This window comes from Pongo abelii, chromosome 13 (assembly GCF_028885655.2).
Source record: "Pongo abelii isolate AG06213 chromosome 13, NHGRI_mPonAbe1-v2.0_pri, whole genome shotgun sequence".
NCBI classification, from domain to species: domain Eukaryota; kingdom Metazoa; phylum Chordata; class Mammalia; order Primates; family Hominidae; genus Pongo; species Pongo abelii.
The window spans coordinates 68,426,036-68,436,311 of NC_071998.2; the positions used below are offsets into that span (position 1 = coordinate 68,426,036).

The following is a 10,276-nucleotide window of genomic DNA, read 5'->3' on the forward strand; positions in this document are numbered from 1 at the left end:
AAAGATTTCCAGGAAATTTTTTTTTTTAAATTGAACAATTAACTAAAGTCCTTATTGGGTTATTATATAATAAAGTAAAACTTAATTTTCTCATATGGTGAATACTATATATTTAGATTCTTACAAAAACCTAGAAGTCAAAGCAATAATATTTAGCTGTTATATTTGCATCTCCTTTAATTTTTAATAGAATCTTTAAAATATAACCCATTCATCCAACCATTATATTCCTGAATTTCTTATGAAAATTCAGCACACACCAAGAATGAAAGGTTAAGCCTGTTTTGTAGGCACAAAGAAACTTTAAGACACTGAAGAACTCGCCATATATCAACAGAGTAAGTAAGCTGGAGCTGAGGCTGGGGCTGAGCTTTTAATTTCTGGGTCTGAAACAGGGACCCTCCAGATGCCCCCATCCATTCCACAGCCATGAGCTAATGAGGTCCAGGGCATCATAAAGTTATCCCCATGTACACAGTCAGCTGCATTCTGTTCTGAAACTACAGGCTGCATGTCCAATCCTGACCAGACAGCTGTCTTTAAAATTTTAATATACATTGCTCCAAGAGGGACTAATGATAGTAACTACCACATGCCATGCTTACTATGTGTGAGATACTGTTGTAAGGACTTTAAAGACACGCATGTAATCTTTGCAGCACTCCTTATGTACTAGGCACTAGTACAATCATATCCAATTTACAGATGATAAAACTGAGGCACAGAAAGGCCACCTAACATCTTGGAGGTCAGAGGGGAGGATAATGGCCTGCACTTTCAACACCCAGGATGCAAGGCTGCCTAGTGCTGTAGCTGCTCACACAGATCTCCATCTCTCTGCATGCCCCAAGGCCAGCTGAGAACACTCTCTGTAATGAAAAAATATGCAAAAGATGGCTCAACCTAACTACTCCACGTTCTAAGGTTTAATTAATACAAACTGCAAAGCATGACTGATTACTGCTGTTCACCTTGCTCCTATAATGAGTCATACAAAATACTCAGGTAAATCCTCATTTTACTTTGTTGCATAGCTTGAAATATTCTTGTACAGTGTTTGGAATGATTCAAACTACAAAATTCTACCTGCCAAATAATAAAGTGGATCACTGTGAAGTCTTAGTTTGGTATGAGCCCACTGTGACAACCCCTCAATGGATCGACTCAGCCTTGCTCAGATCGCCCTTGGTGCTCCCTGTCTTGTATTGTGTCTTTACCTAGTTAGTCAAAATACAAGTTCCCTACAGGGCCCATCCCCTACAGCCTTGCAAAATCCTCTGTACATAAGTAACTCAACACTTTTTTGGTGACTCAGGATTAAGTGGGATAAAAAATTGTATTGCAGCAAACGAAAACATTTAAGTGCCGTAAATAAATCTTGGACAGTCACATTTAAATCATTCTGACAACTAAGCTCTCAGTGCTAGCAATTCTCTAACTCACCACAGCCAACTTTTACAGAATGCTTACTGGGTACCAAGAACTGCAATAAGTGCTTTATTCAAACTGTACCAGCTAAGCCTCACAATGGTCCTTTGAGAGTGGTTGCTTTGTATTAATATAATTATCTTCATTATACAGATAAGGAAACAGGTTTAGAAAAATAGGGCAACTTACCCAAGGTCCCATTGCTAGTATCTCATTTCCCAAACTACACTTTTACCGTTATCAGCCCTTTTTTTTTTGAGACGAGGTCTTGCTCTGTCAGCAGGCTGGAGGGCAGTGGCGCGATCTCGGTTCACTGCAACCTCCGCCTCCCAGGTTCAAGCAATTCTCCTGCCTCAGCTTCCCGAGTAGTTGGGATTACAAGCGCACACCACCATGCCCAGCTAATTTCTGTATTTTAGTAGAGTCGGGGTTTCACCATGTTGGCCAGGGTGGTCGATCTTTTGACCTCGTGATCCACCCGCCTCAGCCTCCCAAAGTGCTGGGATTATAGGTGTGAGCCACCGCGCTCAGCCCCGTTATCAGCCTTTTTAATGGAGAGCAACAGGAAGAACAATCCTATAAAGCTCTCACTGCAATGAGAGTCATAGGATTCAGTGTGTTCTTCTGAAGACCCTTCTAAGAGGTGTCCTTCTGATCCTGGCATCGGGAAGAGCCATGTCACTGTTAAACAGTTTGTTTTAAAGATACTACAAGTGGTATAACTGATAAGGCTTCTATGTTATGCCAGTTGCTAGCAAGCTCCATGCCCAGTTTGAGGTCCACTGACATTATGTGTATCATTTCATTCTGATTCCATTTACTATCCTGCAGTTGTTTTAACTTTTTGTCTTCTACCTGCTTCTAATTTATATTAGTTTATATTTAACAAAAGCATCCTTAAATGCTTTTAGAAAAAGGTAGAACACAAAGTAAAGTGCCCAGTAAATGTTCAGCTCATTTTCAACAATCAAGGCTGAAGAACAATTGGGGTCAGGTGTTAAGAGTCCTAACCAGTGGTAAAAATTGGCAGCCAAAAACTATCCACCCAACAGGCTTGGTTTTTGTTTTTTGGTTTTTTTTTTTTTTTTTTTGAGACAGAGTCTCGCTCTGTTGGCCAGCCTGGAGTGCAGTGGCACGATCTCAACTCACTGCAACCTCCGCCTCCCAGGTTCAGGTGATTCTCCTGCCTCAGCCTCCCAAGTAGCTGGGATTACAGGCACGTGCTGCCACGCTGACTAATTTTTGTATTTTTAGCAGAGATGGGGTTTCACCATATTGGCCAGGCTGGTCTCGAACTCCTGACCTCGTGATCCACCCACCTCAGCCTCCCAAAGTGCTGGGATTACAGGCGTGAGCCAACACGCCCCGGTCCAGGCTTGTTTTTTAATTCTAGACAATAGTTTTAAGCTTTTCAATTAGTTGGCAACATTTAAAATCCAAGAGATTTCACATAAAAAGCAGATACTTTATTTATCTGGAAAAACTGGAAGCTCTGGCAACCCTAAAAACCTGCTCTCCATACATGGCAACATTCAAAGCTGAACAACAGCTTCAATGAGCCATAAGGTTTTAGTTGGCCAGAGGTCCCACCCAGTGTCACTCGTTTAAAACTACCTGCCTGAATCCCAAAGGTATATGACTTTGCAAGCACCAAGCACTAGACTACATTAACAGCAAATCAATTCCTGACAGAGAAATCTGCAGCTACAATTATTAGGCAGGATTTCACATCTGCTGGGAGAATCTCAGAGTACCCCTTTTATCTCCTTTACCTTGAAAAATGGGATTATTTAGAAATTAGGCCTGAGAGAGGCAAAATGAGACACACTGGATAAAGGCATCTATTTATAAAGCCTCCTAAGGCAGAGCGCTTCCTTCAGCTATTGGCACTAACTCTCTAGTTAGCTTCTTCCCTGGCCCTTCTCCACACTCCATTCCCCACCCTAACCCCATCTCAGTACTGCTGTCTCCACAACAACACAGATTAAGGCCAAAAGCAAAAATGGCAAAATCAAGCCCTCATTCTCCAAGGGCTCCTACCCCAAGACTTTCTTCCTTGACCGCCCACCTGGAGGCGCCGTGAACACAACTATCCACACTTCCCAAGGTCAAAACAAAACTGAGCTCCCTCTTGAAAAAAAAAACAGCAGCTACCATTGTTCAACCCACAGGCATTCAGAGTGTTCATACAGCAAAGTCGAAATTCCCCTTTCAGGAAGTTCCTGGGAGGAAGTCAGTGCCCTGAAGCTCAGCCACTCCTCAGACCAGAGAAAACAAAGGCAACGCAGACATGCACTCTCCAGAATGGCCATGACATCCCAGAACAAGAAGCGGGGTTCTGCAACCCTGGAGCATTAGCCAGGGTGCTGAGCTTCCCCAGCAGCCCCTTATAGAAGGAACCTGTTAACTTTGCAAGTTTGAAGAAGGCTAGTGGGGTTCTTTCCTTTATGTTTCTTGTATCTAAAGACTTCTGCCATATTTTGATCAGGATCCAACCATGAAACCAGTTGAATACTTGAATGGGATCATGGGTGTAGTTATTTGTCACCTTGCCCCAACTTAACCCCCTTGTCCTGATTCTTTGGAAACCAGAACCCTCCACCAGTGGCAACAGCAGTCCCTGGTACCCTAGTAATAACAGTAATGTCATAGTATGCGTGGAAAATTATTCCTGACACTGTTCATCTACAATTTGCTGAAATTCTTCCTTTTTCTTAAATTATATGAAAAGTAATACATGTGCAGGTAAGTTTTCCTAAACAGAAGCATGGTAAAAAGTGGAAAGTATGTGTCTCTGGGCCCATATTCCCCATTTCCACTCCCTTCCATTATTGCTTTTACAGTCCTTCTATGGTGATCAGCTTAACTAAATGAAAGGCTTCTATCCCTGATTTGTCAACTTCAGACAGTATCTACTGACTTACCGCCTCCCCCGTATCTAACTCATTCACACTTACTTCACCTCTATTTTGTCTCTAGTTTTCTTGATTATACTATTTTTAGTTCTTCAATTGGTTAGCTCTGTTTCCTGTTTCAGCAGTATTACACAGTATTTCTCTACATCCCACCATGTAAAAGAAGAAAATGAGTATCGAGGTCCCTCTCCCTCCTGCCTCTTTTCCTGCCTTCTAGCCTCAGGCTTCTGTCTGCTCTTCCACTCCCTTCGCATTGCTAGATTTTAAAACCTTGGTGATTGTTTTCTCTCTGTAGTTATAATTACATCATTCCTGTCTTGTGTGGGGATTAACCAATAAACTATTTAGCTACATCCACAACAGTATGATTGTGTAAATATTACCTCCCACAAAACCAAGAGCAATGCTCAACTCCTAGAAAAGGAAATAGAACCCTGTATCAGTGAACCTCAGAGTCAAATGGGTTCTCTTTTCTTACACTCCACTAAATGTTCAAAACTATTATCACACTTTAGTTTGCTTTTTCACTTTTTAAAAAAATGGGCCAGGTACAGTGGCTCACGCCTATAATCCCAGCACTTTGGGAGGCGAGGCGAGTGGATCAATTGCGGTCAGGAGTTCAAGACCAGCCTGGACAACATGGTAAAACGATGTCTCTACTAGAAACACAAAAATCAGCCGGGCGTGGTGGCACAGGCCTGTAATCCCAGCTACTGAGGAGACTGAGTCACGAGAATCGCTTGAAACTGGGAGGCAGAGGTTGCAGTGAGCCTAGATTGTGCCACTGCTCTCCACCCTGGGTGACAGAGTGAGACTCTGTCTCAAAAAAATAAAATAAAAATTCGGCTGGGTGGTGGCTCATGCCTGTAATCCCAGTGCTTTGGGAGGCCGAGGTGGGCAGATCACCTGAGGTCAGGAGTTCAAGACCATCATGGTGAAACCCCGTCTCTACTAAAAATCCAAAAATTAACCAGGTACGGTGGCGGATGCCTGTAATCCCAGCTACTTGGGACGCTAAGGCTGGAGAATCGCTTGAACACAGGAGGTAGAGGTTGCAGTGAGCCGAGATCGCACCATTGCACTCCAGCCTGGGCAACAAGAGCGAGACTCTGTCTCAAAAAATAAAATAAATAAAATAAAATAAAATAAAAATAAATATATGAAAGAACTATTTGATATCTACCTGTCATGGCCAATATTTGTGTCCATGTTGTTCTTTTCTTCAATCAAAACTACACTCATACGACCTCAATACCATCTGGAGTTCATCCCCTTCCAGTAGGGAAGTGCCCATTACTAGGAAAGCACAAGGGAACAGTTATTGAGCCAAACAATTAAGCTAATAAAAAGAACCTCTAAGGTCCCAAAGCCCCAAGGTGCATGCCCAAGGAGGGGGAGATTGAACTCTCTGGAAGATTAAAAAATAGCCCCTTCTTTGATTACAATTCTGAACTGCATCTTATGATACTAACATACTTTCACAAGCAACATGCAACATATGCTTTACAATTAAGACGCTAGATGAAAAGATGGCTTACTTAGCATGTTCAGTTTTTCTTTGTTCCCCCTATGTGTAGGTTTGCTACATGATTTGGCATCTTGGCTACCTGATTTTGGTTAATGTTTATTTGCTGAAAAACAACGTAAGACGAACAATAAAAAACACAGTCTCAAATTATGTACTTGGCCATGTTATGAGACAGAAAATAGGTCATAACATCTAGAAGAGAGAAAGCTGCTTGTTCCTAGAGACAAATTAATTTATGAAAATAGACAAAGTTATAAGAGAAGCAATGCTGCACAACAGAAAGAGCAATGGCTGTGGGGTAATAGAATGCTGAATTCAAATCCTGGATAAACTACTTTCTTTGTGGTGTAACCTCAAGCCTTGAAAGAGTTACTGAAGTTTTCTGAACCTTTGTTTCTTAACCTGTACAACAGGCACAATACCACCTCCTCTGCAGGGGTACTATGAAGGCAGACCGTGATGTGTGTATAGCAAAAAGCATAGCCCCCTGGTGCTCATAAACCAGTGCTGAGTAACACCAGATCTTGCATTTCAGTATCAAGTGTCTCTCGAATTGGCCATAGTAAGTGAGGGCTGAGCATCAAGCTGTAGTACTTATTCAGGTCCTAAGAAAATATAAAGAGGGGAATGAGTATTATTATTCTTGTCATAAAACTAAAGAAAATATACAAAATGAAGATCTATAATGCTAGACGGAAATTTGGTCAAAGATCATGTTACTACAAAATTATTTTATAATTAAACTCTCTGGGATATTAAACAATAGCCCCTTTTATTACAATTCTGAACTGTACTTTATCATATCAAGATATTTTGAAAAGCAACATGCAACGTGCCTTATGCCTTACCATAGACAATTAAGAAGCAATTCCAAAAGATACCACTTTACTAGTTTAAAAAAAATCCACAATTCACAATTTATCCGAATTCAACAGTTCAGGAAAAAAGAAAGGCTTTGTATATGAATCACTTGATAGGCTAGATTACAAAATCATGAATTCTAGAATTCTGGAAGATGAATACTCCCACACTTTGATACATATGTAAGAATCATGCATAGAAACATGATGTCACTAAAACAACTTCAAAACTGTGGCAGTATTTCAAGCTCCACCTCTCACAGTTCTATGAATTTTATTCTCTGGAATCTAAACAGTCTCTTCCTTCACTGCTTTCATCTGCTTAATCCATGCTATATCAGTGATTTAAACCTACAGTGATTTCTATCCGAAAGGATATTGCCAGACTCCCACACACTTACAAAAATAGCTTCTATTAGAAAGTGAGTGGTGAGGTGTTAGATTTAGACCCCCCATTTAAATACATGGATTTTTCCACACTTATTTAATTACATTAGTATACAATATTATGTAAGCCTTTACTTTCATTATTTCATTGTCCTTTCCCTATCTCTCCATAAAGTCAATATTAAGCCTGCTTTGTATTTCTACTCACTGCCAATATTCTGCCATACATAGTATTTCCTTTAATCAATCAAGACAAAAAAACAGTATTTAAAATGCTTTTAATCATCAAAAAAAAGAGAGGAAAAAATATAATCAGTCCTTTTGTTTATGAAGGATACTTTCAACTGTTTAGGAAATTCATTTCTAAATATACCTTCTGAGCACTTCCTTTGCAAGAGGCTGTGCCCTACAGGCCACATGAAGACGATGAAGGCAAAGTCCAGTCATGCAGAAGGTATGGATGGCCACGGCACAGCAGGGCAAGTCAGAGCGAGGGAGGTGCATGCAGAGGCAAAAAATAACGTTCACTGTGAATCAGGAAGTTCATAGCTGGCTGTCCACTCCCAGGCTGTATACTCTATTTTGCATGCAATCAAAAGTCCAGTGGGCTGAGGTGGCTTTAAAATACTTATCCCTTTTGACAACCTTATCTTAAATCTCCTTTCTCTCAAATTTCATGATTATTTCTCATGTCCCTAGCCTTAGAGAAAAGCTATTAGACATGTCTCAAGAACTCATTAACCAGGTGTTCTCTGCAGCTCCAGAACTCATTTTCCCATATAGAATAAAAACTAGAAAGCTTTTGCATTTTCACTCTGCTGCTCAATTTTACCTTGATTGGAATTCTGTATCACTTCTATATGGCTAGAGAACTGCCTAACCATCCATAAGAGTGATTACAAACTGTGGAATTATGAATTTAACAATTAACTGACTTGATAGATTTGAGGAGGGTGCTCTGTTGTGTTTAGGTTCCTGAAGTAGAAAAGTCTCTTGGTATCTGATTCAGGTTCCTACCTGGAAGCTGGGTCACATCAAGCCATCCCAGGCCAATGACTACCCAACCTACTGTTAACTCTTAGCACAGAAAGATTATACAACCTATGACTACCATTACTGGTAAGCATTTCATACCCACTCATGTTTGTCTATGTGCTTACAGAAAGTCTTTTCATTTTTGGCAAAGCAGTATCACTATTCTCAGAGTTTTATAAAAAAGAAATGATTCTGGTCTTTGTAGGGAGGTGTGGGCTCAAATTCCACTCCTGACACGCAGTTGAAAACAAATTAGAGAAACACTTATCACTGATGTTGGCAAAGTTAAAAAAAATTTTTTTTTTTAATTGAATCCTCTTACTTAAGAATGGCAAGTTAAAGACCAATCAATTACGGGAATAATGTTATAGGCTTCTAAAACCTCATAGGAATTTTCCACACAGAGAATCTCTTCTACACCTTTTCACGGGGTTGTCAGATTTGAGAGAGACATACGACATGGGGGACGGGGAGACCACTGTCCTATCTTAGAAGTATGATACAAACAAACATTAGCCTATTCTGAGAAGTAATGTGAACTCACTGAAAAGCTTCTTCAGAAGTATTTACAGCACCTGAACATTTCAGGGGAATAAAAATGCCATCAAACATTCATTGCACAGTAGTGAAAGATGCATTCTCATTAATGAATCCTCTACCTGTATCCAACTTTTGATTCTACGTTTTTTTTAAAAAAAAAAAAAAAAAAGTCAAAACCACAGGAAGGGGAACATCACACACCAGGGCCTGTCGTGGAGTGGGGAGAGGGGGGGAGGGATAGCATTAGGAGATATACCTAATGTAAATGAAGTTAATGGGTGCAGCACACCAACATGGCACATGTATACATATGTAACAAAAATGCACGTTGTGCACATGTACACTAGAACTTGAAGTATAATAATAAAAAAATAAAAATAAAAAAATAAAAAAGTCAAAACCAGTATTAACAAGATAAAAATTTTTTTAGAAGAAGCATAACAGAGAAAATACCTACATGGGTCTCTAACTGGCCCCTATAAAATGTACCAATGCTTGAATTCATCAATTATTTACACTACCCAGAATTCTGCTGTACTGGGGTAGAAAGGGCTGAAGTAACTGTGGAAACACTGCCTACATAGAAACTGGCACTTTGTTTCTCACTTGCCAGCTAGTTCTATGCAACAGTATGAACTCATGCATGGTGATAACATTTACATAGTATTTATCTGTGGAGTGCTGAACATCAAAATCATACTTTCATAGAAAGCAACTGCATCATTTTAGATAAGAGGGCTGACCTATTAGTGGCCAGCTCTTGCTGCTAAAAATCTTCTAAAGGACTTGTGTGGACGTAGGTGTTTATTCCCTCCCAAATTCCTCCATGGGTAGCCTCAGTACCTCACCAACCTTTTGGTTCTCACCCTGCTGGGAGATGACTCCTCTGGGCCCCTCCCCTCTGGAACTGAGAGGACTGGTATGGCCTTGAGCCTCTTCAAAGAGCCATTTGCCTTATTCCTCATAGTTGGTGTATGTGTCTTTTGCTTCTTTCTTTCAAGGTTGGTGTATTCCTTATTCCTCATAGTTGGTGTATGTGCCTTTTGCCTCTTTCTTTGAAGGTTCCCCTTACTGTGGCACAGAGTTTGGCTTAGCAGCTCATTTTCGGGCATTTTGTGGAAACACAGCAAAGTATCTATGCACTTAAAATCAGCATCACTAGCAGATCTAGTGATCTAGTGAGCAGATCTTGGCTTTGGCATCACCAGCAGGAGAATTTAGTGACTGAAATGACCACTGACTCTATTCCACTCTTTGAGTGGGGAGGACTCTTTCCTAGGAAGTCACAGTCAGAACTTGCTGTATCCTAAAGGAAGTCCACTCCAAGAGACAGGAAGATTTACTGAGATCCTACTGTGTGGGCATTTTGCTCAGAACTGAGGGATACAGAAATAAAAGATCTAACACTTTGTGCTTTTATTCAAAGACTCTCTCTCTCTCTCCTCGAAAGTCATCCTGGACTTTTGCTGCATATGCAAGTAGAATTTTGGAGAGAAAAAAAAAAAATCACCTAGATGAAGTTAGTCATCTAGGCAGGTAGGGCACAAGCAGAAAGTTTTTGAATTTTAGTTGAAGTACGTACA

At 40.4% G+C, this 10,276-nt stretch overlaps 1 protein-coding gene across 2 annotated transcripts in view; it reads right to left on the reverse strand.

Moving 5' to 3' along the window:
• Nucleotides 1-10,276, reverse strand: part of GNAQ (G protein subunit alpha q) — a 308,682-nt gene that overhangs the window by 250,837 nt on the left and 47,569 nt on the right. The window lies entirely within an intron of this gene.